This window comes from Sapajus apella, unplaced genomic scaffold (genome assembly GCF_009761245.1).
Source record: "Sapajus apella isolate SASKATOON/1434 unplaced genomic scaffold, GSC_monkey_1.0 scaffold6, whole genome shotgun sequence".
Taxonomy (NCBI): domain Eukaryota; kingdom Metazoa; phylum Chordata; class Mammalia; order Primates; family Cebidae; genus Sapajus; species Sapajus apella.
In genome coordinates, this window is record NW_022436946.1 from 37804285 (window position 1) to 37831711 (window position 27427).

At 41.7% G+C, this 27427-nt stretch overlaps 1 protein-coding gene and 1 long non-coding RNA gene across 4 annotated transcripts in view; one reads left to right on the forward strand and one right to left on the reverse strand.

Annotated features, from left to right (window-relative positions):
* Positions 1-12: 12 nt before the first annotated feature.
* LOC116549438 lies at positions 13-19447 on the reverse strand. The gene is made up of 2 exons (XR_004267878.1): positions 19357-19447; positions 13-2343 (listed from the first exon to the last, which is right to left on the reverse strand). It is a non-coding gene; the product is annotated as an uncharacterized LOC116549438 (long non-coding RNA).
* Positions 19448-19595: 148 nt separating this feature from the next.
* Positions 19596-27427, forward strand: part of FYN (FYN proto-oncogene, Src family tyrosine kinase) — a 218201-nt gene continuing 210369 nt past the window's right edge. For 2 of the 3 annotated variants that reach the window (XM_032274998.1, XM_032275006.1), the window contains exon 1: positions 19596-20079. The gene's annotated coding sequence lies outside the window, so the exon portion shown is untranslated. The remainder of the gene's footprint in view (positions 20080-27427) is intronic. The other variant, XM_032275001.1, reaches the window with a different exon arrangement.

Below are 27427 nucleotides of genomic sequence, written 5' to 3' on the forward strand. Positions count from 1 at the left end.
TTATAGTCATCATTCATTAGTTAATTCATTTAATAAACACTTATTGAGTGCCTGTAGTATACAGGAGCATAACTCATGCAGTGAGTACTACATGAGAGGATACGTCACAGGAGAATACCTCACCCACACTGGTAGTTCTGCAAAACCTTTCTGGTCAACATGACATTGAGCTAGGTCTTAAAGAAAATGCGGTTGAAAGGAGGAAGAATATTTCAGGAAAAGGGAAGAGCTTATGCAAAGGTACAAAGGCCTGAGAACAGCCAACATGCTCTGGGAATCCATTATATTTATAAATGCACAGTACAAACAACGTGGCTGGTATGGATGTTTGTGAAAGACAGAGCACAATCTGCTATGAGTACCCAGTATATTTTCTAGTACCTAGTGTAGTGTGTCATGCTGAGGAATTTGGATTTGTCCCACAAGCAACAGGGAATAGAGATTTTTAAATGAACAAGTGACATAATCACATTTGCATTTTAGACTTGTTTGGGAATATAGAAAAGAAGTTAAGAGGACAGGTGTAGAGGCAGGAAGATCATTTGGGCAAAAAAATGACAAGGGCCTTCGTGCCTCTACACTTGTCTTCTTATTTCTTTTCCATATTCCCAAATCTTTTCCAAAATAGGCTGGTGACCTAGGGGAGACCATCCTTTTGAAGGGACTTAGCTGTGAAGGGAAGGAGAGAGGGCAGTAGCTAGAGTAAACATGAGAGGGTTTTCTTTCTTTGTTTCAGGATGAAAATGTCATAAATAAGTCTGTTTGATGAGAAGGAAGAACTAATGGAATGTAAAAGGCTGAAGGGATGTAAAAGAAAGGAGATAATCAATGAAATGAGTTTTACAAAAATATTCCTAATTAGAGTCCTTTAAATGGGATACTCCTCATGGGCCTACAAATTCTTATATAATTTTGCAAAAGAAATAGATTCCCTCCAAGCAGCACTTCAACTGCAGAAATCAAGAAATACTTGTGGTGTTGCTCTATCATCTAGAGAATATCCTTATAGCCATTAAAGTGTCCTTATTTAATTGTAAAATGAGACTATGCCCATTCATTTTGTTTCTCTTCTCTCCTTCTCTCCCTCTTCTCTCCCATTCCTTCTTTTAAGCCATGACTTTTATTCAGCGCTACAAATGGAAGGGGATGCATCTATTCCAAGCCTTTGTTCAGTCTAACCCAGGTGCTTTTTAGTTTTCAATTTACGTGCAGAAATTGAAACAGAGAGAAGAAATCTCACCAAAACCATTCATGCAGTCCTGTGAGATGGCTGCCTCAGGAACTGGGGGAAGCAATGGGATTCTGGAAAGCAAGGCCTGAAACTCCTCTTTGTTGTAGGAAAGCCATAATGCTAATCAAAAGAAAATTAGGAAAAACCAGCAATAGAAAAAGAAAAGGAAGAAATCTAATAAAATGCATCCAGGTTTGTAACACCGTGTTCAAATTCAAATTCTCCGTTTTCTAAGCAGCCACCATCACATTGTCCATCTTTCTATCTGAATGAACACGTCTGGCCTTTGAGTCTTGGAATAGGGGAGCAGAAACTCTAGAAAAAAATATTTCTTTTACACCTTTCTGTTTATCTCACTTATCTTTATGTTAAGTAACAAAGTAGTTCATTTTAAAAATTAGAACATTCAATAGCTTAAAAGCTGAATTGTTAGTTTTTAAAAATAAAAATGACATACAGATTTTATTAAAAGCTCTAACAGAACAGAGGGTATTAGGAAAAAGATAAAATTCCCTTCAGCCTGTCATTGGCCTAGGACCCCTCCCCAGAGGTAATCGTTGACAGTAGTTAATTGGATATCTTGCCAGAAATTCCCTGAGCATGTGTGAGCAAAAATATGATTACACTTCATTTGAAAGGAAGACGATGGCAGTTATGATCACTTGGTCCCTATGCTGCCACAGTCCTGGGCTTTGTTTCTAAATCTTGTGAGTGAGTAAGTAGGTCTTTTTTTTTTTTTTTCACCTCTTTTCCAATTGAATTAACTAATATGGGCATGCCAACTGCACATTATAGTCTTATTTGGTAGGGATAAAGTCCAAAGTAGGTGTTAGAAGTGCTCAAAGGGAACTTCAGCCCTCTGATCCTCCTTTCTCCTCCAAAAGGGAAAAGCAGCTTTGAAAAGTGCAGCCCCTGCTGAGGTCCATCTCTGACCGCCTCCAGGCTTCTCTCTAGAAGCTCTGTCCTTTTCCCGGCTGGAGCCCTTCCTCCTTGGATGGGAAAGGCATCCTGCTGCTGCTGGCTGAGACTTAATGAGTATCCAGTTAAACAGAAAGCCGAAATCCTCTTTTCTGAAGACAAGAGAGGATAGACTTGAAGTAGAAAACTATGAACTAGAAAGTAAATGAGGAGGAATCAGAGTTTGTCTTAAAATAATAAGAAGAACCTTTTTTAAAATTCTCACAATGATCTGCTGTTTCCCCGCGTTATCAGTTTTCACAGATCCGCTATCTGAGAGAGCTCTCTTTCATCATATTACATAGCTACAAACTGCTTTAAATGTGCAAACCTATGCCTTTGCTTGCTTCTGTTGACAAAAGATAACCCTCCTATCTGTTTCAGCTTCAGCCTTTCCAGTCCTCAGTGACCTGAACAAGTCAATGAGCAAAAAGGGAACACAGACTCCTACTTTTTGGCATCGACCCAATTTTCCAATCTTCAAAATTCTCAGCCAGTTTCCCTCTCTTCATCACTGCATTGTGCTACTTGAAAGACACAGTGAAAATAGCTATGGGAACACAAAGAAAGAAAGAACACACACCATGGGGTTAGCGAAGAGGAAACCCTCTTAATAGATTTCAAAAGAATAAATCCTGGAGCAATGCTGAGTCTTAAAAGATTTACCAGAAATGTAGGCAGAACTCCAAGACTAGGAGGCTGGAAAAAATTAAGATATTGGGCATTGTAAGATAGAAGATAAGGAGAGGAGAAATCCTAAATGAATTAATAATCAAATTCATGTATGGCTTCTCTTTAACAAGAATCCCAAGACTAAACCTGGTTACTCTGCTAGTTGTAGTAAATATGATGTAATCATCTGTAAAACCTTATTTCTGAAGTAATTTCATTTACTCTGGGCTTTTCAGGTAGCCAAATCCTGCACAAAGGAAGAACTTTCTAGTAATTTTTAAAAATCAAATATTTTCCATAGTAATATTGCCTGGCCTTACATTCTGGCAATACTTTCCCAGAAATATTGAAATCTATAGATTGATTGAACCACAGCAGTGTCCTCAGTAACTTTTCTCTGAGTTATGAACTCATAGGGGTATATGCATTGCAAAAAACAAAAACAAAAACAAAAAAAAAAGAAATTGAACTATAAGAAGAATCAGCCTAAAGATGCCTCAGGAAAAATAGGTGGGGCTGGGCGAGGTGGCTCACACCTGTAATCCCAGCACCTTGGGAGGCCGAAGCAGCGGTTCACTTGAGGTCAGGAGTTTGAGACCAGCCTGGCCAACGTGGTGAAACCCCATCTCTACTAAAAATACGAAAACTAGCCGGGCATGATAGCTCACACCTGTAATCCCGGCTGCTCAGAGGGGTGAGGCATGAGGATCGCTTAACCTGGGAGGCAGAGGTTGCAGTGAGCAAAGATCATGCCACTGCACTCCAGCCGAGGTGACAGAGCGAGACTCCACTGCAAAACAACAACAACAACAAAATAGGTGTATATTTTTTCTTTATTCCAGTGTGGGCTCTGGCAACATATGAAGGCATTTAATGTATAATCTGGATTTATTGGCTTTTTCTTTAAAGGTCGTAGAGATAGATAGATTCATTGTATAGATGAGTATGACTAATACACAAATTTCAATAAACTTCAAGTTGTATTGAAATGTTAATAGCTTGGCTGCAAACCAGAAACACTCATCAAACATTTAGGGTTTACTGGCTTTTTTGGTGTTTGGAACTCTGGGGGCAATAGAGAAGATAGAACAGTTTGGTTTTTTTTCTTTGAACTAATGGGCGCATAGATTTGTCTAGAATAGAGAAGCAGAGAGCCTGTCTGCAGAGTCCCTGTCAGAAATGCTGAGAGATAAAAGAGCACAGACAGAGGCATTCAGGGACAGGCATCAGAGCAGAGGTGTCGTGGGAGGGGGAAGGCGCACGGGCTCCGGTGTCATGAGATGGAGACTGGCAACCTCTACAGTGGGTTATCCAACAGATCCCTCATTTTGTTCAGACATTTGTCAGAGAACCTTTGATATCAAGAAAAATGGTTCTGACCTCTAGTCCACGTAGAAATGCTCACACGATCTTGTTCTTTCATTCTTTCTGATGAGACTTAAGAGGAAGTTGGCTGAGGAATTCTGCTTCTGGTAAAAAGCTAGAGGTGTGTAAAGGAGAAGGTCTCTTTTTGCCCAGCTGTCCTTGGGCCAACCCTTTGCCACTTCTGGCCTTTTCATGCTGAGCAGCTTGTGGCTGTGGCAGCCACATTGCAACCATGAGGGGATGAGTCCTTAGATGAACAGCCAACATGCTGGGTGGGAAGGCAGAAGGATAAAACGATCCTAGGTCTTTGATGACCCCACTGAGAAGACGAACCAATGCCAGCAACTGCCTATCTCTAGAATTCTTGTTATATGAGAATCATAAGTCCCGTTTGTTTTATAACTTAGCCAGTCTCTCATTGCTGGCTATCACCATTGTTTTCCAATATTTCACTATCATACATGATACTGAGACAAAAAAATACAGCCATTTTTGCACACATCCATGATTGTTTCCTCAGATGTGTTCTTGGGAATGAAATTGCTGAGTCAAAATAGCTAATACAAAGCTAAGTTTCCAAAAATGTTATACAAATTTATAATTTCTTCATAGTAGTTTGGGGAGAGGATATCCCTCCCCCACTTTGAAAATATCGAGTATTTTGCCAATTTGATAGATCGTTTTAAAAAAGATTGGCCGGGCACGGTGGCTCATACCTGCAATTCCAGCACTTTGAGAGGCCAAAGTGGGCAGATCACGAGGTCAAGAGATCAACACCAGGCTGGCCAACATGGTGAAACCCTGTCTCTACTAAAAATACAAAATTTAGCCGGGTGTGGTGGCGGGCACCTGTAGTCCCAGCTACTCGGGAGGCTGAGGCAGGAGAATCACTTGAACTTGAGAGGCAGAAGTGCCGAGATCACGACACTGCACTCCAGCCTGGGCGACAAAGCGAGACCCCATATCAATAAAATAAAATAATAAAATAGATTCCCCTTTTCTGCTTTAATTTGCTCTTCCATGTGGTGAAGTGCTTCTTCATCTGTTTGTGGACTATTGTGTGTTGGTCTGGAGCCATGCCTATTGCAGTACTCCTTCAGAACTAAACCTCTTAAAAAGGTCATGCACTCTCTCTGGCCACTTCCTCACCATTCCTTAATGTCTTAGCCCACTCCCCCACCAATCACCAATGACTTCTACTTCACGAAATCCCGGGATCATTTTTCTAATCGCATTTCTCTGGATCTTTGGGTAATATTTGACAATATTTACCATTTCCTCTCAAAAACACTCTCCTCATGCCTTCTCAGATACCACATCTGGCTGGTTTTCTTTTTGCCTCTCCATCTGTTCTTTCTTAGTCTTCTCCTCTACCTGACCTCTCACAACCCAGTCCTAGGTCCTCTTTCTAAGTGAGCTCATTTGTTTCCCATGGCTTTAGTTACCACAGATATTAATTACCTTATTTATAACTCCAACCCAAACCTCCCCCCACTACGTAGGCTCCAGACTCATACATTCAACGGACAATAACATCTCTACTTGAATGTATCTCAGGAATCTCAAATTTAACATGTTTTAACACAAACGTCAGCTCTCTCTGCTTTTCTCCCAGACCTCCCTGTCACAGAAAATGTCATCACCATTTTCGGAGCTGCTTAGGTCAGAAACCTGAGGGTCATTCTTGGTTGCCCCCTCACACCTTCCTTTCCCACTCACAAACAAGTCCTATTGTTTCTCTTTCCAAAGTATATCTGTTTTTACACTTTCATGTTAAGTTCAGGAGTAGATGTGCAGATTTGTTACATAGGTAAACTGTGTCACAGGGGTCTGTTGTACAGATTGTTTCATCATCCAGGTATTAAGCCTAGTACCCATTAGTTATTTTTCCTGATCCTCTCCTTCTTCTGACCCCACACCTTCTGATAGGCCCCAGTGTGTGTTGCTTTCCTCTATGTGTCCACGTGTTCTCATCATTCAGCTTTCCCTTATAAGTGGGAACATGCAGTATTTGGTTTTCTGTTCCTGCATTAGTTTGTTAAGGATTATAGCCTCTAGTTCCATCCATGTTCATGCAAAGAACATGATCTCATTCTTCTTCATGTCTGTATAGTATTGTATGGTGTATATGTACCACATTTTCTTTATTTAGTCTACCATTGATGGACATTTAGATTGATTCCATGTCTTTGCTATTGTGAATAGTGTCAAAGTGAACATAAACGTTCAGGTGTCTTTATGATAGAATAATTTATATTCTTTTGGGTACATACTCAGTAATGGGATTGCTGGGTCAAATGGTAGTTCTGTTTTTAGATCTTTGAAGAATCATCACACTGTTTTCCACAATGGTTGAACTAATTTACACTCCCACCAACAATGTCTAAACATTCCTTTTTCTCCACAACCTCGCCAATCTGCTGTTTTTTGATTTTCTAGTAATAGCCATTCTGACTGGTGTGAGATGGTATCTCATTGCAATTTTAATTTGCATTTCTCTAATGATCAGTGATGTGGGGTTTTTTTTTTTCCCACATGCTTGTTGACTGTATGTATGTCTTCTTTTTAAAAGTGTTTGTTCATGTCCTTTGCCCAATTTTTAATGGGGTTGGTTTTTTTTTCTTGTAAATTCGAGTTCATTATCGATGCTAGATATTAAATCCTTGTCAGGTACATAGATAACAAAATTTTTCTCCCATTCTGTAGGTTGTTTACTCTGTTGACAGTTTCTTTTGCTGCACAGAAGCTCTTTAAATAGATCCCATTTGTCGGATTTTGCTTTCGTTGCAATTGCTTTTGGCATCTTCATCTTGAATGCCCATTCCTATGTCCAGAATGGTATTGCCTAGGTTGTCTCCCAGGGTTTTTATGGTTTGAGGTTTTACATTCAAAATATATCTTGACCCAGCTGCTCCTCTCCCTCTACAAACCTCAGTCACAGTCAATACCACCTAGACTAGTCTAGAACCCAGCACAATTTCCCATCTGACCACCCTGTTCATACTTACATCCTTCCAATCTGTTATCCATGTAGCATTAACAGAACATTTTTTTAAATGTAAAATTTGATCAGGTTATTTTTCTGCTTAAAGCCCTTCATTGGATTCACATAATTTACAAAGTTTCAAACTAGTTATCATGGCCTAGAAAGCTCTGCATAACTTGACCCTTATGCATCTTTTCAAGCTCATTTCTTACCAGTCTGCTTCCCCTCTCCCTGTCCACCTGGGCCTCCTTTCTTTCTTGTATCACTAAGCATTTTCCATCCCAAGGCCTTTGCACATGCTGATTTCTCTTACTGGAATGCTCTTCTCACTTCCCACCCTCTTACCTGGCGTGCTCCTTCTCATCCTAAAGGGCTTAGGCCTTTCTTGACCACGCTATCAAAGTACTTCCTCTCTGGATTCTCCGTTACTCTACTTTATTTGATCCCCTCATAGTACTTATGACAGTTTGTAATTACAGCTATATTTGTTTCTTACCAGCTATGTCTTGCCTATTAGACTCTAAATCTGGGACAGCAGTCATTTTACTCACCAGCATGTACTTAGTGCCTAGCGCAATGCCTTCCATAAAACAGGCTCTCAGGAAATACTAGTTAAATAATGAATACTTTGCCCAGTTTAAAAATTTTATTGGTGTTTTAATATTTTCTTGTTGATTTTCAATAATTTCAAGCACTGTATGTATTAAGTATATGAATCATTTCCCTCTTGTCTTTTACTCTGTTTTGTTTGGGTCTATAGATTCTTTCACTCTTATGTGTTCAATTCTAACATTTTTTACCTCTCAGATTTTATCTTGGATGTCAAGCTTAGGCAGGACTTTTCCATTCTAAGAGTCCACAGGTATTCACCCTAATTTTATTCTGTTTGGTAGCTAATATTTTTGTTTTATTTGCATTTCAATCTTAAATTCATATAGAATCTGTTCTACTATATGACACAATATAAGATTTAACTTACCCCAACAATATTTATTCAATATTCCTTTCATTCATGGCTTATATGAAATGTCACATGTAATATATATTACACACTTTTAAACATTTGGATATGTTCTTGCAATCTTTAGGATGTCTGTGCTTTTCTTTACTTGTCTGTGCACCAGTACCACTCTATTTTATTATCTGGTAAGGGCAATAACCTCTCATTATTTAAAGAATTCTCAAGGGTAACATTGACTACATCCAAGTTTTCAAAAAAATTTTTTTATCTGTTCTTATTCATTTTTTCCTTCCAGATAAACTTAAAGGAAAAAAAAGACCCAGTAGAATTCTAATTGGAATTGAATTTGATTTATATTTTAATTTGGGGAAATTGAAATCTTAACATTATTAAGTCTTTTCTCCCAGGAACATGGTCCATCTCTCCATTTAAATCTTTATTATTTATGATTCTCAGTAAAAATGTGTCGTTTTTACATGTAGGTCCTATTCTTTTTGGGTTAACATGGTAGACTCTGCCAGCAACTGACTTACCAAATACCCTCCCACTTGCCAGGAACCGCTCCCAAAGCATCCCTGCACTCTATCAGAGATCTTTTCTGGCCATAGGCACACACTTGGCCTGTTAGCAGGGTAAGCTGGAAATCTGGAGTTTATGTACCTAGAAATAGCCTTTAGTCAATAACAATGGGGAATTATGTGGGTATGATTGTTAATTTCATCTGTTAGCTTGACAGGGACATAGGGTACCCAGTTTAAACATTATTATACCTAGCTCTGTATCTGTGTGTCTGTAAGGGTGTTTGAGGTGAAATTAGCATTTGAATTCATTGACTGAGTAAAGCAGATTGCCCTCTCTAATGTAGAAGGGCGTTATCCAATCCCTTGAGGGCCTGAATAGAACAAAATGATGGAGGAAAAGGATATTCACTCTCTCTTCCTGACTGCTGAGCTGGGACATCAGTCTTCTGCCCTTGACTGGGATTTATACTATGAGCCCTCTTGTTTTCAGAACTACATCACTAGCTTTCCTGGGTCTCCAGTTTGCAGATAGTAGGTCATGGAATTTCTCAGCCTCCATAATCTCATGAGCCAATCAATTTCTTGTAGTAAATCATATACATATATGTGTCCTGTTTCTGTGGAGAACACTGACTAATAAAGTGAGTGAACACTCGGCTTCCTCTGCCTTCTTCTAGAGTGACTGTGATATATACTCATGGTATCTCCCAGAGGGGACTCAGTGAGGTGGCACTCTATTTGCCCCCAGGAGTGAGTACTGGCTTCATAATATGCCATCTGTGGACTTTCTTCTCTTCCTACCCTCATTCCCAGACTGGATTTTCTGGGTTCAATTTTCAACAAACAACTGTAACACTCATCTTTGCCTCAGGGTCCACTGCCAGGAGAGCCCAAACCAAGATGTTGCCCCTACTTATTTTTGGTTGCCATTGTAACCAAAGAGCTTTTAAAAGTTATAATTTCTAACTAGATACATAAGAAATTTATTGATTCTTTTTGTCTGTGGCATTTCCCATATATACAAATAATAGTAGATTCAAACACAAGTTTTTGGTATGCAAAAATTAGTATTGTTAAGTTGTTTTATGTATATACTCTTACATGCTGCAAATTACTATATGTTCTATATATCTATACAGAAATAGCATCTACAGTTGCATATAAAACCCCCATGCATACAGTACTTCAGGGGCAATTGGGGTAATTTTCAAAGGTGATTTTGACTATGGACAACTCTCACCTCTCTGTTTTTAGAACCCAGTCTCAAGATCATTGCCAATTGGCTCCATGTTGAATTCATTTATTAGTTTTAATAGTGTTTCAATTGATTCTCTTGGTCTTTCCAGGTAGACAATTACATTAATAGAAAACAATAGAATTTTGTCACCTTTTAGTCACTTATATTTATAGTTTCTTCTTTTTGTCTTATTGCATTTACTAGAATTTTCAGAACAATGTTAAGTATTAGTGGTGAAAAGGATATCTTTGTCTAATATCAATTTTGAATAGAAATGGAATGTTTCTCTTTTTATTGAGAGACAGAGAGAAAGACTTTGGGGAAAAATTCATTAAAATAAATGATAAATTAAATGCAGGTTGAAATAAATTTCAGTTTTGCTTCTGTATGAAATATTTTCTGATTTTTCAACAAACCATTCTTAGTAAATTTGATTCTCTTGGCATAAAATGAGTTTGATTTCTATAAGCTCATGAATAATTTAAGTCTATTTGAAATCTTTTCTGTCTGCCATTGAGTGACTGACGTTGATTTGCAAGCTAGAAAAATTAAACCTCTAATATGTAACAGAGATTTGAGTTTCCATACCTGTACTTGCCAAATTCACACATCCCGAGTAACTGTTTCTGCTCTTTTTGGTTCAGACAGCCAGTCCCAGATATTTTCATATATATACAAAATATATCTATGTAAAAATACATATATTTATATAGATAAAACATACATAAACATAGATTATATATTATAAAATTTGAAAATATTCAAAATGAACTCACACAGATGTCCTAATTCTAGCCAATACATGTGTTCTTATGTTCAAGGTAACCAGATACATATGTATATAAATGTACAAAATGATGTTTCAGGACAAGAATTTGAGCATTTTTATAATTACAAAAGACTGGAAACATGTCATACATCCATCAATAGACAACTAGTTAAATAAATGGAGAGATTTGCAATAAATAGTGCCTTAAAATAGACTCAATTCTTTTTTAGACTTAGTAGAAAGTGTTTATTTCCTCTCATCTTCCACTTCAGTATAGCTGACCCAGAATCTGTTTCCACAAATCTGGAGACAATAGGGAGTGGTGAAGAGCAAAGTGGACTAAGGGATTTTCAAAGTATACCCATGAGGATGAAACGTTAACATTTATAAGCAACAAAAATTGCATCTAAGATTCCTCAATAAAGAAGTTTTGCCCTTCACATATTATCAACGGATAGATGCTAACTTAAAATTAGTGCTTTTTGACATGTACCCTGGCAAAAATATCTCTTGCCCTCCTAGTGTCTGACTTGATGAGGACTGCGAAGTTATAACACAAACAAAAATGTAATGCTGTCCAAATCAGTAAAGCAATAGCGAAAATGAAATTTAGACAAGGATAGCTGATATTATCTCCAAGTTTTAATATTATCTTAAAGTTTTCTTTTTTATATCTATGTAAAACATTTTTTGTATCTATGTAAAATGTGTATCTATGTATTGTTTCCCCAGAGCACTGCTCAATTTTTACCATCTCTCAATGTGGCACACAGGCTAGATACTTGCTAAAGCCATTTCCTTTTCGTCCTGGGAACACCACTAGATTACATTTCCCAGCTCCCATGCCTACAGGTGTGGCTATGTGATTAGTTCTGGGCAAGAGAATGTGATCCAAAATGATATATGACATGTTTAGACCTGACCCCTAAAATCTGCCATGCAATTCTCTTTCTTTCCTTGTTTCCCAGTCATTTAAATAGAATCCAATAAAATCTCAGTTAAAGGGAGCCTAGGTCCCTGAATCACTTTGGGAATAAGTGTCCATCAAAACCCAAATGGACTGTGACTTTAGAGGTATGGTCAGTGTAATAAACCCAAATCTTTGTTATGTAAAGCCATTGCGATTTGGGGATTGTTTGTTACAGCAGTTGGTTTTAGTTTATCAATTGGTTTAGCTGGTTAATATACCTAGCTCTGTATCTCTCTTACCCATTTTTCAAATTCTTGGTAAATAATACTTGGCTCATTCAGGGATAAGTATCTATCCCTGGTCATTTGGCTATAGCTAGTGTATTAGTCCATTCTCACACTGCTAATAAAGACATATCCAAGACTTGGTAATTTACAAAGGAAAGAGGTTTAATTGACTCACAGTTCCACAGGGCTGGGGAGGCATCAGGAAACTTAGAATCATGGTGGAAGGAGAAGCAAATACACCCTTCTTCACAAGGAGGCAAGAGAGAGAACAAGAATCAAGTAAGGGTTAACCCCCTTATAAAACTATCAGATCTCATGAGAACTTACTCCCTATCACAAAAATAGCATGAAAATAACTGCCCTCAGGATTCAATTACCTCCCACCGGTCTCTCCCACAACATGTGGGGATTACACAAACTACAATTCAAGATGTTATTTGGGTGGGGACACAGCCAAACCATATCAGTTAGGATGGGGTACTACAGGTCACTTCATATAGACATAGCCTCCAGGAGCCCACTCCTGGGTAATAGAAGCTATTCCCAGGAAAGAGGAATCATGGTGAGCTGGATAGCCACACAGTGTTTCCTACATATGGAAGGATAATAAACAGGAAGAAAGGAAGACTGACAGAACCTCTTATGCAGATTCTCAAGGTAGGAGAGAGCATAAAAAACCCATCAATCTTTCCATTCCTGAGAAGCTTCACATCCCTACATGACATGTCGTAAATACTGGCATTCACTCTCAGAGACAATTAACTCTCCCTTGGGAAATGTAGAATAAATGAAAGTTAAAAGATCATTCATGTTAAACATTATGTTCAACAAATATTGTGTACCTTGCTGAGGGAATGTAAGCGTGGGCATAGCCTGTCATTCTCCTGCCAGGGAACAGGCTGGAAAGGGAGAAATTCCTGTTAAATGAATCGGGACACTCAATCATGGATCACTGAGGTTCAGAGAGAATTGGGATGACCAATTGCAATGGGCATTTGTCATTTTTAAATTCTAGCCCAGCATCTCATCTCCCTTTTTTTGAAGGGGTGAAGAGTCCTATTAACTGAGTTGGGTAGGGCAAAGCCTGACCATTTCTCACAGAGGCTGAAAAAATACAAATTTCCCTGCCCCTCCTCTGCTTCCTGTCCCCCAACTCTCTCCCACCCTGGCTGGCAGCTGGGGTATGGTCAGTGTATTGGATGCTACCACCTAGGAATCTGAATCTCCAGCAAGTGACACAAGGATAAAGAGACAGCTTGGAATCTACATCTAGTGGTGTTGCCCCTCGGCAGTGGCAAGTCTCTGATAGGATGCGGACACCAGCAGAGGTGTCCAGCTCTCAGTTGTGCCCCTGGGTAGTGATTCCTGATTCCCTCTTTTTTTTTCTTTTTTTGAGCCTGGTTCTAGACTCTTCCAATTGATTCTATGAGCCACCCAATAGCTTCCTAATAAATTCATTTCTGCTTAAATTAGACACAGTAGGGTTTTCTTTGTTTTGGTTTTCGTATTTTGTCATTGTTGTTGTCATTTTGTTTTGTTTTTGAAACAAGGTCTTACCCTGTTGCCCAGGGTGGTGTGCAGTGGTGCAATCACAGGTCACTGCAGCCTCAACCTTCCAGGCCTAGGTGATCCTCCCACCTCAGCCTCCCACATAGCTGGGACTACAGCCTCACACCACCTTGTCTGGCTAATTTTGTACTTTTTGTAGAGATGGGGTTTCATCATATTGCTCAGGCTGGTCTTGAACTTCTAGGCTCAAGTGATCCCCCTGCCTCATCTTCCCAAAGTGCTGGGATTACAGGCATGAGCCACCACTCCCAGTCAGACATAGGTTTTTGATGCTTGCAACCAAGAACCTTGACTGATACAATAACTTCCTCTTCCTTCAGTTCACTTTTTACCTTGACAACCTAACAGATAGAATATTTGAATTCGTGAAAGTAGCAAGATAAATGTCATAAAGTCCACATTTCACACATATGTAGATCACTAAACTAATTAGAAAGCTGAGACATTATCTTTTTTTTTAGGATTATAAGAAGCTATGACCAGGAAAATAAATGAATCATTGAGGACACACCCTAGGACCTCTATCAGATAAAAACAAAACAAAATAAAAAGCATCTGCTGGCCTCACAGTGCCACTCTTGAGTGTCTCCTGTGGAGTGTCAAGTAGGGGTCAGCTCACCTGAAGAAGATCAGGCCTAACCAACCTGTTCCTGCAAACAGGGGAGTCCAAAGGCTGTACTAGGGTGGGGCATACTATTGGCTCCACCACACAGGAGGATTCTCAAATACCATCATTGCACTGAGTAGAGCTTGGAAATAGAGGATAGTGAGGAGTATAGAAAGGACCAGAGTGAGAGGTATGGGTAGTTAGTATGCAGAAGAAAGGGACAGGCCATCTTACAACAGAACAGCCTCCCTTGTTAGGCTCCTACAGGATCCCTGCAGGAGGTGTGTTGGAAGATAACTCTATGAAATTGGAAGGGTTTCCATCTAGACCCTCGAGGTTGACTGAGACCCATTCTCAGACACTTGAACTTCACAAGCTAATAATCCAAGCCTCCCTTGGGGAGTTGGGCAAAGAATCAAAAAAGTACATCTTCAGTCATCACCGCCCCATTCACCCTCCCTGTGGTCTGGTTAGGACAGAGGCCTCTCTTCCTCCCCAGCATGCCTGGCTTGCCTAGTACTGACCCTGACACATTGAGAGCATCCAACAGAGATCCAGTGAACCTGAGCTCTAAAGCCATGTTCCTAATAACTCCTGTCTACTAGTCCACTCTCCATCTTTCTAAGAGAGAAGGGAGCTGGAAAGCTATATGCCAAGAGGGCTCTGCTGTGGCCTGCCAGGAGGACCAGCTGTCCAGTGTGGACACAATTTAGCAAGAGAGACAATGGTAGAAAAATAGGGCCAGAATCTCAGCTCCAGAAGAGCAGCAGTTCTCTTCCTTCCAAAACCGGGTTTAACATCACCTGACCTCCTTTCCGAGTTCAGGCTGGGGTGTTTTACGGAATGTCCTGCCTACGTGAGATTTTTCCAGGACCATCTCCTGCTGGCTTATGGCAAGCTATGGGCCCAAAATGCCCTAAATCCATTGGTTATGCTCTAAAGATTCTGGATATAAAAATATGTGGCTCTTTGTATAAGGACTTGATATGAGGCATCAGAAGCAAGAGGTAAATAGTGAACCAGATATGCCAAGTATAGACAGGTTAGCTCTGGGGTCACTTTACTAGCCATATCCCACTCTCAGAGTGAAGGGTTTCTTGTTTGTTTGTTTGTTTGTTTCATTTTGTTTTGTTTTGAGACAGGGTCTCACTCTGTCAACCAGGCTGGAGTACAGAAGTGCGATTAGAGCTCACTGCAGATTTGACCTCCCAGGCTCAAGCAATCTTCCCAGCTTAGCCTCCCAAGTAGATGGGAACACAGGTTTATGCCACCACACCTGGCAATTTTTGAATTTTTTTGTAGAGATGGGGTCTTGCTATGCTGTCTAGGTTGGTCTCAAACTCCTGGGCTCGAGCAATCCTCTGGCCTCAGCCTCCCAAAGGACAGGGATTACAGGCATGAGCCACCATGCCTCGCCTCAAAACTAAGTTTTATAAGAACCATTCTTGCAAGTCCCAGAAGACCCATCAGAAAGAAGAAGGACAGCTGTGGGTGGATGGAAGCAGAAGGTCTCCCTCTGGTCTTAGTCTTGGTTCCTGAATACCATCCTGGAGGCAATGTTGCTTCAAAAGGGAGGAAAAACAGCAGATAGGAGGAAGAGGAAGAAAAAAAGGAATTAAAGTAGCAAAAAAGACACAAGTTTAAAATAAGTTTTTATTGTTTTTTCTAATAACATAATTAATGCCCCATGTAAAAAGCTGAGGAAATTAAGAAAAAGATAAAAAATAAAAAACAATGACCTATAATATGATTACTTGGAGAAAATGACCATTAAAATTTTTGTGTATGTATTCCTTTCTAAGAAAATTTACATATTATATATATAATTTGAAAAATAATGGAAATATATGTGTATTAATATGCACACATATATATAAACATACATATGTACACATACAAACACAATACTAATTTATTATCTCTTCTTAATCTTAATTTGTTGTGAAAATCTTTCCACATAAATAAATAAATGGCAATGTCATAATTTTATGGCTATATAATATTCTGTTATAGATATAATTTACATATCAAATCCCTTATTAATGAACTTTTCTCAGTGTTTCACTATTGTAAACAATGTTCCAATTATTCCCACCGTGTGTGTGTGTGTGTGTGTGTGTGTGTGTGTATTTGCAAACTTGTTCCATTCTTTCCCAGAAGTAAAATTGCTAAGTCAAATGAATACATTTTTTAAAAGGCTTTTCACAAATGCTATTAAATTGCCTTCCAGCAATATTGTGCCAATTAACAATCCCACCAGTAGGGTATGGGTATCCACTTTCCTACATGGCCAACTAGGTAGTTAGAATAAACTATGTCTTTGCCTTGCTTTGGTTATAAATGAAGTTGAACCTCCTATCACATTTGCTGGCCATTTAGGGTTTTGTTTTCTTTGCATATATTTTTCAATTCGAATGTTCATCTTTATTTTCTTGTTGATTTGTAAAAACACTATATCAAGGGTTTTTGCCCTTGTCATATGTGTTGCTGTTAAGTTGACATTTAAGAGAAGATTAAAACTAAAATGAAATAATAAGACAAGAAAATGTTTTAGATAACAAAATTAAAAATTTTTTAAAAAGTTACTTTAAAAGCAAGAGATAAGATTCAGATAAGACAGGTTAAAGAAAGCCAGACTAGAAAGAGGAAACTTTAAGGTAAAAGAAGTAGAAAAATAAAAAATATGTAAGCAATATCAATAAAATCAAAGAGAAGTTCTAGAGCAATGACTATATTCTAATTTGTATAATAGAAGCTACTCATAAGAAAATAAAACTGGTGGTTGTGGAAGACAATATCACTTACCTTGCAAAGCCAGTGACAGGGTCGCGGATCTTCAATCAAGTTCTTGGTAGAGAACGGCAGAATAGATCAAAAGGGGCAACAGTATCCAAATCTTTTGCAGTGATCTATATACTTGTTCAGACCATTAGCAAATCCTCCTGAGGAGTCCAAATCCATTTAAAGCTACATTTAAGACGGGCAACAGATAAAAAAAAAAGTAGGTAAGGAAAGAATTACAAAAAACAGGATGAAGTCTTGATGGGAGCAGGTTAAACGGTCATTTTAATCATATTGTCTCTTCTTTTTGTCCACTAATTAGATCAAGAAGCTATTAGAGTTGCAGACACTAAGAAGTGACTCCTCTTGAAGAAGCAGATAGAGAGAGGACTTACCCCACCTACTCCAGATTTCCAGATTTAGCATAAGATAGATTGATTTAAACACGAAATTTCAAGGCAGTCTATAGCCTAAGAGTGGTTTCTCTGAGAGCATATGAGACTTAGTCTGTCAGGAATAGTTTGAGATCAGTTTTACAATTTTTCTCCTATTATGTATGAAGACACTAAGGTTCAAACAGGATAAGTGACTTGCTTCATCAAGGCCCTCCCAACAGTGCCCTGTGGAGCTGGAATCAGAAACAACTCCAGACCAGTGCTGCCTGATAGAGATATAATTCAAGCCATATAGGTTATTTAAAATTTTCTAGTAGACACATTTAAAAAGTGAAAGAAACAATTCAATTAATTCTAATAATATGTTTTGTTTAGCACAGTACATTTAGACTATCATTTTAACCTGTAATCAATATTAAAATGAGATATTTTACATTCCATTTTTCATGCTTGATCTTAAAAATCTAATACATCTTTTACATTTACAGAACATCCTAATTTGCAGTAGCCACATTTCCAGTACTGAAGTACATTTCAAGTACTTAATAGTCGTGTGGCTAGTGGCTACCTTGGATAGCCCAACTCTAGAACTGTGGTTCTCAAAGTGTTGTCTCCAGATCAGCTGTATCAGCATGACCTGGGAACTTGTTAAACATGCAAATTCTTGGGCACCATCCCAAACCCCCTAAATTAGAACCTCTGGGGGTTAAACACAGCAATCCATGTTTAAGCAAGCCCCTTCAGTTATTTCCGATACACTTCAAAGTTTGAGAACCATTGCTCTACACAACTGCCTCTGCATCCCAAGCCAAATAAACCCAGAACAGCCATTGTGGGCTAGCCCTGAGGACCAAGAGCCCCTGCTCTTGAGATAAGCAGTTCTTGGCTAAATGAAACTGGCTTTCTCTTGTATGGAAACATCTTAGTCCTAGCTATGGTTCCATTGCTTGGGATTATGGAATTACCAGGCACAATTTAAACATGGTTTAATTTGTCATTTTGTTTAAGGAAAAAAAAATACAGCAACCACCCTATACTATCACCTTGAATTAGTTACTTAACTTCTATTTTTCTGTTTCCTCCTCCATAGGATGCAGACCATTTAATAAATATTAGCAACTTTTCTTAAAAAGTAGTGTGTACAAAAAGAAAAAAGTCAACAAAAGGGACTGATTTTTGAAACTACAATAAAAACAAGTAGTGGGCTAGAAAGGCAATATTATAGATTTTGAGCACAGAAGCAGAAGCTGATTCACTTATTTCTTAGAACATTAGATTCGCTGAGGGGGAAAGGTAGGGTTCTTGCCAAAATCATTAAGGAGAGCGATTCTAAGTATGCCTTAAGGCAGAACTTTCAGTAAACAGGAATTACCTATAAAGAAAATCAGGAAGCCAAAGTGTTTCTTTTTATGAAGTTACATCCTGCCATAGAAAAGCTGGGTAGGAAATAAAGACCGACGCACTCCCAACTGTACACCAAGCTGGCACTTATTTTATCAAGGAAAATCTGAGCAAAAGCTCAGGTTCAGTGAAGGGGGAAAAACATGAGAAGTTTGAATGTCATGAGAAACCAAAGACAACCAATGGCTACAATTAAACAAGATTGTTCTGGGGGAAATGAACGAACAAATCTCCGTGATTTCGGGTTCCTTAGTCACCGCTTGGCCCCTCCCCCCATTTCAGTAATACTTCCTCCAGACTTTTGCTAGAAAAGAAATATAAATTAGTGTCCCCAGAAATAGGGGACTGATAATATGATCCCAATTGCCTTTTCCTCCTCATTGTTATTTGTTGTGTGTTTCCACGTTTCAGTGATAGGATTCTGCTTCGCTCAGTATTCTTTTCAGTTTGATTGAAGAAAACGCTGCTATCACCGCCCAAACAATTTTCCATTTCATCCTCTCACCCTCAGATGAAAAGACACCAGAAAGGCATGACAGTCCTGTCTCGAGGCAGGTTCCCATGGTTTTGGGGGAATGGCAGGTGCCAATCTTCAGCAGCAGCTGCAACCTTCCGCAAAGCAGAAACTGCGGTTCACACACTCCGCTCTTTCTCCCGTCCTACCCCGCCACCTCAAAACTCCATACAATCCTTAAAAACACACAGACCTCCTCCTCCAGCCTCGCATCCTCTTGCACACCCTGCACCGCACGCACCCTGGGATGCCCGCTGCCACAGTAACGCTCAACCCACTCTGCGGCCCCACCCACTGCCGTCCCGCCCACGCCCCAGGCGCCAATGGTTGCGGCCCGCAGCTCCCAAGGGGCTCTTTGATAGGGTAGGGGGGCCTGCCACTCTCGGGGCGCGCCCCGCCTCCTCCTCGCTCCCCTCCGGAGCTGGAGGGGCCGAGCATCAGCGAGAGTAGCAGCGAGCAGCCGCGGTGGTGGCGGCGGCGCGTCGTTGCAGTTGCGCCATCTGTCAGGAGCGGAGCCGGCGAGGAGGGGGCTGCCGCGGGCGAGGAGGAGGGGTCGCCGCGAGCCGAAGACCTTCGAGACCCTCCCGCCAGCCGGCGGCCAGAGCAGGGGCAAGGTTGCCCTACGAGCAACGCGTCCTCTCCCGCCCCGGCGCGCCGCGCTTCTCCCCGCGCACCGAGGACCGCCCGTGCGCACACAAAGCCGCCGCCCGCTCCGCACCGCCCGGCGGCCGCCGCCCGCGCCTGGGAGGGATCTGGCCGCCGGGCCGGGGACACCCCGGCGCCGCCCCCTCGGTGCTCTCGGAAGGCCCACCGGCTCCCGTGCCCGCCGGGGAGCTCCCGGAGCCGCCTCGGTCGCGACGGAGGAGGGCGGGGAGAGGACCATGTGAATGGGCTCCGGAGCCTGAGCGCCGCGCAGGTAAGCAGGCGGCGGGATGCGCTGCGGGAGGCCGCGGGGATGCTGCGGAGACGCCCGGCCGCCGGCGCCCCCGCAAACGCCGCCCCCGCCGCGGGGCCCTGCGCCGCGGGGCTGCCAGGGAGTCGGCGCTCGCGGTCTTCCCGCGGCTGCACCGGAGGACGCCCCTGCGGGGTGCGGCCCAGAGGCAGCGCGGGGATGGGGGCCCCATTTCCTCGCCCGCAGGCGGGCGCCGGGTGAAAATAGGAATTGGCTTGGGGGCGAGGCTGGCCCAGACTCCGCCCCCGCCCTCCTTTCGGGGGCCCCCCGCGGGGACCGGCTCTGTGTGTGTTGTTTTAATGTCAGGGATGATGTAATCACTTAATAATTGATGCCCCGTGCTGCTTCCCTCCCCACCCAACCCCTGCCCCACTCCTCCACCTCTCGGCCTCCTCCCTCGGCGGCGGTCGCCTTCTCCAACCCATCCTCCTGCCTATTTCTGGCACCTCCCTTGCACTTCCCCCATCCTCCCCTTCACTCTTCCTGTGCCACCACCCACCCACCCTTCCCCTTTCCCCTGTGCTGGAGCCTTCCGTCCTCTTCCTCTGTCCCCCACCCCTCTGCTCCCTCAAGCTCCTTTCTCCTTCCTTTCCGGCTCCCTCGCTGGATTTCCTCTCTACTTCCCTAGATCCAGGGCTGTTTTTGTTTGGGCTCCTCCCCTCTCTTATCTCTGCGGCCACAGGCGGAGGGGACTGGGCCAGAAAGAGGCCATCGAGCTTGGGCCCAGGCAGAGATGTGCTGGGACTCTCTGAGAGAAGGGATAATAAAATCACCCTTCTTGCCCCTCCTTCCCCCAATAAATCACACAGACTCGCCGGGTGTGTGTATGTGTGTGTGTGTGTGAGTGTGACACAAAGAGTCCTTTCAGTGCTTAGAGAGGAGACACACAAAGTACCCTAGGATAGGCACGATGCTTCTGGTCTCTCTTCCCTGGGGCTTCCCTTTCTTTCCCATGAAGCAGTTGATCTCTCTGTGTCTTTCCTGCCACATTTACCAAAAAATAAAAGAACTCCCAGATGCCGGGTGGCAGGTGCCGGCATTTTGCTGTGTTCACAGACCGGTAGTGTTGACTGGCAGCTGCAGTGTTTCTTAGATTTAAGGGAACAATTATTCCAGCAGTCTTAAGAGTTTCTTTACTTTAAGGTAGCCTCCCCACCTCCTTGTCCTTTCCCCTCTCATTTTGGGAACAAGTACTAAGAGCTGGGGTAAATTGGTGTGGGGAGGGGGTCACAAGAATTTTGTTTCTGAATCAGAATTCAGTTGGTATTTGACAAGAGGGAGGCCGCCTGAGTTGCTTCTTCTCTCAAGTCTAACAGGGCACCGTGCTGAAGTCTTTTGAAATGAAATCCTGTCTGCCCAGTGATGTTGTTTTGCCCTTTCATTGAAGTAAATACCTGGGGACATGGATAAAACAGTCTAGAGTTAGCATTTGGAAGACCACTTTAGACTGTCTCTTGTCTGCTTCAAGGTAGCCTTGGGACGCTCACTTCCTTTCTCACCACCCAAGCAGCTGCAATACTTTCCACTCTTTGTACTGTCTTCTTCCCCAGTCCCTGCTCCATGGGTACCCTGTGTTCAGATAAAGGGACTCATAGACTTTTAGAGGAAGTGGTTTAGCTATCTGAGGCTTTAGGGCCACTTGCCTATGAACTGGGGCTGTAGAAAATCTTGACTGAAGTCTAAACGTCTGATGTTCCTTTTACAGAGGAAATGTTCATGTAAATCTGGAGGCTTATTGTTCCGTTTTGTAAGCCAGTGACTATTACACACTTAATCGATATTGTCAAAACTTAATTAAGTTGAACCGTTCTTTCCTAAGAGTATATGGTTCCTCGACTATTGTAAGTAACAACTGTATCATGATTATTCTTCAGTAATTTTATTAGAAAAGAGTTATGATTCATTAAATATTCACTTATGCGTGTTTTAAGAACATTCATCATGAAACTTTTTACATTTAAAAAAGCAATAGGGTTCATGAGTGTACTGTATAAACAAAGAGTCATTTGTTTGATGCCAGACCCAGGAAGGAAATCGAGTGCACATAAACTCGCAGTCTGTTGACCAAGTTTGAGAGACTTAATGATAAGGTTGAATGTGAGCAAATGCACACTCTGCCTTCTCCTGGGTCTGCAATCTCCAACTCCGTCTGACTTGCTTGAAGTCCTTTTTAACCTTCGGGGCCCAGCTCAAATGTCATCTCCTCTGTGAGGCCATTTCCATCTTCTCCTTCCCAAACAAATCATCATGTTTTGGTTTCAAACTTTGGCAGCAGGCATTATGTTTGGCATGAGTCTATTTCCACGATTAGTTGGTCAGCACATTGATAAGAGGAACCTCATCTTATTTTTCTTGTTTTCTACAGAGTTTTACCTTAATGGGTATTCTGTTTCATTTAACAATCAACAAATGTGAGTTAGCTCATTGGTACCTGCTCAACACCTGTATCCATTAGGCCAATGTTAGCAGTTGTAACAAATAGGCCTGCAAATATATAATGGCTCAAAAGCAATAGACGGTTTATTCTTGCTCATATAATAGTGTAAAATTCATGTTTCTGGTTGGAAGATGGCTTTCCTCCATGCAGTGATTCTGGCTCCCATACCGCTGTCTTATAGCTCCACTATCCCATAGCTTGCCATTGTAACCTGTTTCAGCTTACAGAAGGGGCAAAAGAGAGAGTAGATGGGGCACACCCACTTTTAAGATACCTTAGCCTGGAAATGACACCACCCCTTCCTCTCACATTCTTTACTTGAGGTCTAGTTATACGGCCACATTTAATTGCAAGGGAGCCTGGGAAATGTAGTTTAGCCATGCTCTCAGAAAAATGATACAGAATAAATGTATTTTTATATGCTCAGAAAAAAAATACAGAATAATTGTATTTTTATTGAACAGCTTTGCCAAACACTGCCACTTATCAAGGCACATTCAAGAAACTTATGGGCTAATGGGAATTAAATGGAAACCTAGAGAGGACACCCGTCATTGCTTTCCTTTTGATTTTACAAGTTCAGATCTTTTCATACTAAGCATGTTTCAGAAATCTTGCTTTTTGTCATGGTTCAAATTTTATGTTTCAAATGTTGCCAATACTCAATAATCTCATGTAATACAATTATCTGATGCTTCCTATGTTGACTTTCATGTGGTTCTTTTACTCCAGAAGCACCTTTGTTGGCTTAATTTTTCATCTGGTGATTCTGTAGACTCCCAAAGTGTCTAGGAGGGTCCTTAGAAATCACATTTCTTCTGGATGTTGTGGCTTATGCCTGTAATCCCAGCACTTTGGAGGCTGAGGCAGGTGGATCACTTTAGCCCAGGAGTTTGTGACCAGCCTGGGTGACTTAGTGAGACCTTGTCTCTACAAAAAAATCTTTTAAAAATTAGCTGGGCATGATGACACGCATGTGTAGTCTCAGCTACTCAAGAGGCTGAGGTGGGAGAGTTGCTTGAGCCTGGGAGGTAGAGACTGCAGTGAGCTGAGGTCATACCACTGTTCTCCAGCCTGGGCCACAGAGTGAGACCCTATCTCTAAAAGAAAAAAAGGTAATCACAGTCCTACTCCCTGTTAATAAAAATAGGAAATTAATCAGCCTGAGAGGTGAAACTCCTGCCCCAAGGTCTTGCAGCTTCTTAAGGGAAAGGCAAGAGGCTCAGCCAGCCAGCTCTTCAGGACTACACGGGTCTCCTTTGTCACTCTGCTGCCCTGACTCTTTGTCCGTGAGTCTTGCATATTCCATGGAGGTTAAGTGAGCTTCCAAATCTCCAGGAGCAGGGGGATCTTCTAGTATTCTGGGTAGTCCCTGTTCTCCACAGGCTTCCAAATTGTTGGAGCAATTCTGTTCATACCAGCCATCATAATTGTTAATGTACTTTTTTGCTATGAATACTTCATTATATTCATCTGTTCTGCAAACATTAGCCTAGTATGTTACTTTGTGCAAGTCACTGGGGACATGAGGTCCTGGAAATAAATACTTCTGCTGTCCTTGCTTTTCAGAAGTTCATGATCTACTAGAAGAGATAAAAATAATTAATAATTACTAACATTTATTGAGCATTTGCTATGTGCCAAGTACTGTTTAAGCTCCAATCTTAATATAAAGTGGTTTCACTTATAATCCCCATTTTTACAGACGGGAAGCAAGCTTCAATAGCTTGTTAAATAACTAATTCAAGATTATACAGCTACTAAGTGGTAGAGTCAGGATTCAGGTCCAATTAGTTTGGTTCCAAAGCCTTTGCCCTCAGCCACTAGGTAATAGTTGAAATACTACACATAGATGTAATGATGGTATTGAAATATGTTAAGTGTGTGCCATGAGGGAGAATGACTGAGGTGCTTTAGAAATTAAGACTTTTGGCTGGACACGGTGGCTCACGCCTGTAATCCCAGCACTTTGGGAGGCCGAGACAGGTGGATCACGAGGTCAAGAGATCCAGACCATCCTAGTCAACATGGTGAAACCCCGTCTCTACTAAAAATACAAAAATTAGCTGGGCATGGTGACGCATGCCTGTAGTCCCAGCTACTCGGGAGGCTGAGGCAGGAGAATTGCCTGAACCCAGGAGATGGAAGTTGCAGTGAGCCGTGATCGCGCCATTGCACTCTAGCCTGGGTAACAAGAGCGAAACTCCGTCTCAAAAAAAAAAAAAAAAAAGAAAAGAAAAGAAATTAAGACTTTTGGTTGATGGGAAATATAACTATATAGCCAAATAGGAATAAAACATTCATCCCTACTTCCATTCAGACCCTCATCTACTACTTACCTGGGAAATACAAAATTAAATTTAAAAATGGTAAAGCAAGGCATGTTGATACTGGAAATAATTTACTCAGTGTGATTCTTTATTTTAAGCTGGATCCTTCTGTGGTACACAATTAGGTCTGTGTAGGTTTGTGAATACATATTCTCTTAACAGCATTCATTCATTGCATATTCTATTTGCTAGACAATGAATTTGATGGTTCAAGGCAAAAGAGATATGATCCTGTCCCAGAGAACTTACCTGCTAGTTTTGCAGAGCTATAAAGGAGTCTCTGACCGGTGTTATAAATGCTATGATTTTAGGGGTCTGTGTAGGATGCCAGAGAGGGTACAGAATGGAGCATGAACCTGGAAAAGAGGTGGGCAAGTGTGGGATGGCCAGGTGGAGAAGGCTGGAGGAGGAGAGGTCTGAGGGTGAGATGAGGTGAGATGGCTAGGTGAGTGTTGTAGGAAGCCCCCGTCCCAGAAAGAACAGCCCAGAGGGCAAATGCACAGACCTTTTGGGAAACTGTAGTTAGTTCAGGGCTGTTTGGAGTGATACAGAGACAGACAAAGGGAAATGACAGAGCTGAAGGAGAAATTGAGAAGATTCTTGTAAGTACTTTATCCTGAGTGCTATTTAAGAGTTGTAAGTGGAGATGTGGCTTTGATGTGATTGTATCTTTATAAAGATCTGGCCACATTATGGGCCTTTGACCAAAGGCAGGCAGAACTAATGCAGGGAGAGTAGTTATGGAAACTTAAATGAGTAGTAGATGAGGGTCTAAATGGAAGGAAAGATGGTGAGGATGGAGCAAAAAATACAGAATGAGAGAGCAAGAGACAGGGTATGGGGGTAGGTCGAAAAGAATTTCTCTGGGAAATTAGGTGGAGAGAGAGACATGGAGACAAGGAGTACAATAAGGAAAGCAGGGGGCAGGTATCTAAAGCGATGACTTTATCTTAAACACTTTAGACTTCCAAGTATGGTAGCTCATAGGCAGGTGGAGTGAGGGAAGAGGACTAGGTCTTTTTTTTTTTTTTTTTTCCAAGACAGAGTTTTGCTCTCATGGTCCAGGCTGGAGTGCAATGGCACGATCTCAGCTCACTGCAACCTCTGCCTTCCGGGTTCCAGCGATTCTCTTGCCCCAGCCTCCCAAGTAGCTGGAATTACAGGCGCCAGCTACCATGCCCGGCTAATTACTGTATTTTTGGTAGAGATGGAGTTTCGCCATGTTGGCCAGGCTGGTCTCAAACTCCTGACCTCAGGTGATCCACCCACCTTGGCTTCCCAAAGTACTGGGATTACAGGCATGAGCCACAGTACCCAGCCAGGACTAGGTCTTGAATATAAATCTATTAGCAAATTACAAAATACTTGAAGCTGTGGATGTGGGTGAGGTCACCCAGGAAGAGTGTGTGGAGTAGAAAGAGCAGAAAGGGCAGAGGGCTAGCCCAGGAGTGGGAGGAGCCAGGCCCAGAATGGGAGAGGAGCCTGCAGAGTCCTAGACCAGTCTCAGAGTTAAGCAACATAAAGAACAAAAAGTGCAGTTGGATTTAGCACTGTGGATATCTGAACCCAGCCAAAGCAGCATCAGGAGAACTAGATGGGGAGAAGTCTAGAAATCTATTGTTCCCCAACCAGGGTAAAAACAAATATGAAAGCCTGCAGAACATACAACCATGAGGGACTCTTTTGCAGTTTTTCATGGGCACGGGCTGTGGAACCCAGGATCTTAGAGATCACATACTCAACATGTTCATTTTACTTGTGAGGAAAAATGAGGTCTAAAGAGGTGAAGCGACTTGTCCAAGATGGCAAAGTCACCAGGTTTCACACCTTTTGGCCCAGGTGTGTGGTGTGGTTAAGAGCATGGGGTTAGGGCTGGGCACAGTGGCTCGCACCTGTAATCCCAGCACTTTGGGAAGCCAAGGCAGGTGGATCACTTGAGGTCAGGAGTTCAAGACCAGCCTGACCAACATGGCAAAACCCCATCTCTACTAAAAATACAAAAATTAGCCGGGTGTGGTGGCACAGGCCTGTAATCTCAGCTACTGCAGAGGCTGAGGCAGGAGACTCGCTTGACCGCGGGAGGCAGAAGTTGCAGTGAGCCGAGATTACACCACTGCACTCCAGCCTGGGCAAGAGAGCAAGACTCTGTCTCAAAGGAAAAAAAAAAAAGAGCATGGGATTGGGGTAGGGTCTGGGTTTGATCCTTCCAGCTGTGTGATCTGGGCCAAGTTACCTGGTCTCTCTTTGCCTCCTTTTCTTCATCTTTAAATGGGGATAGTAGTTCCTGCCTCATAGGGTTGTTATGAGGATTCAGTGAGTTAATACCTGTCAAACACTCAGAATACTGTCATACACATAGGAAAAGCTATGTCTTTGCTGCTGTTGTTAATCCGTATGTATGGGTGTATGTGTATATACACACATATGACATACATGCTTTAGGGGAGGGGTGATGAAAATATATTGTGTGCATGTAAGGAAACTTTTAATATTTTAGAAAGAGATTCGGGTGATTGTCAGTTCTGGATCAAAAATTATTAGAAAA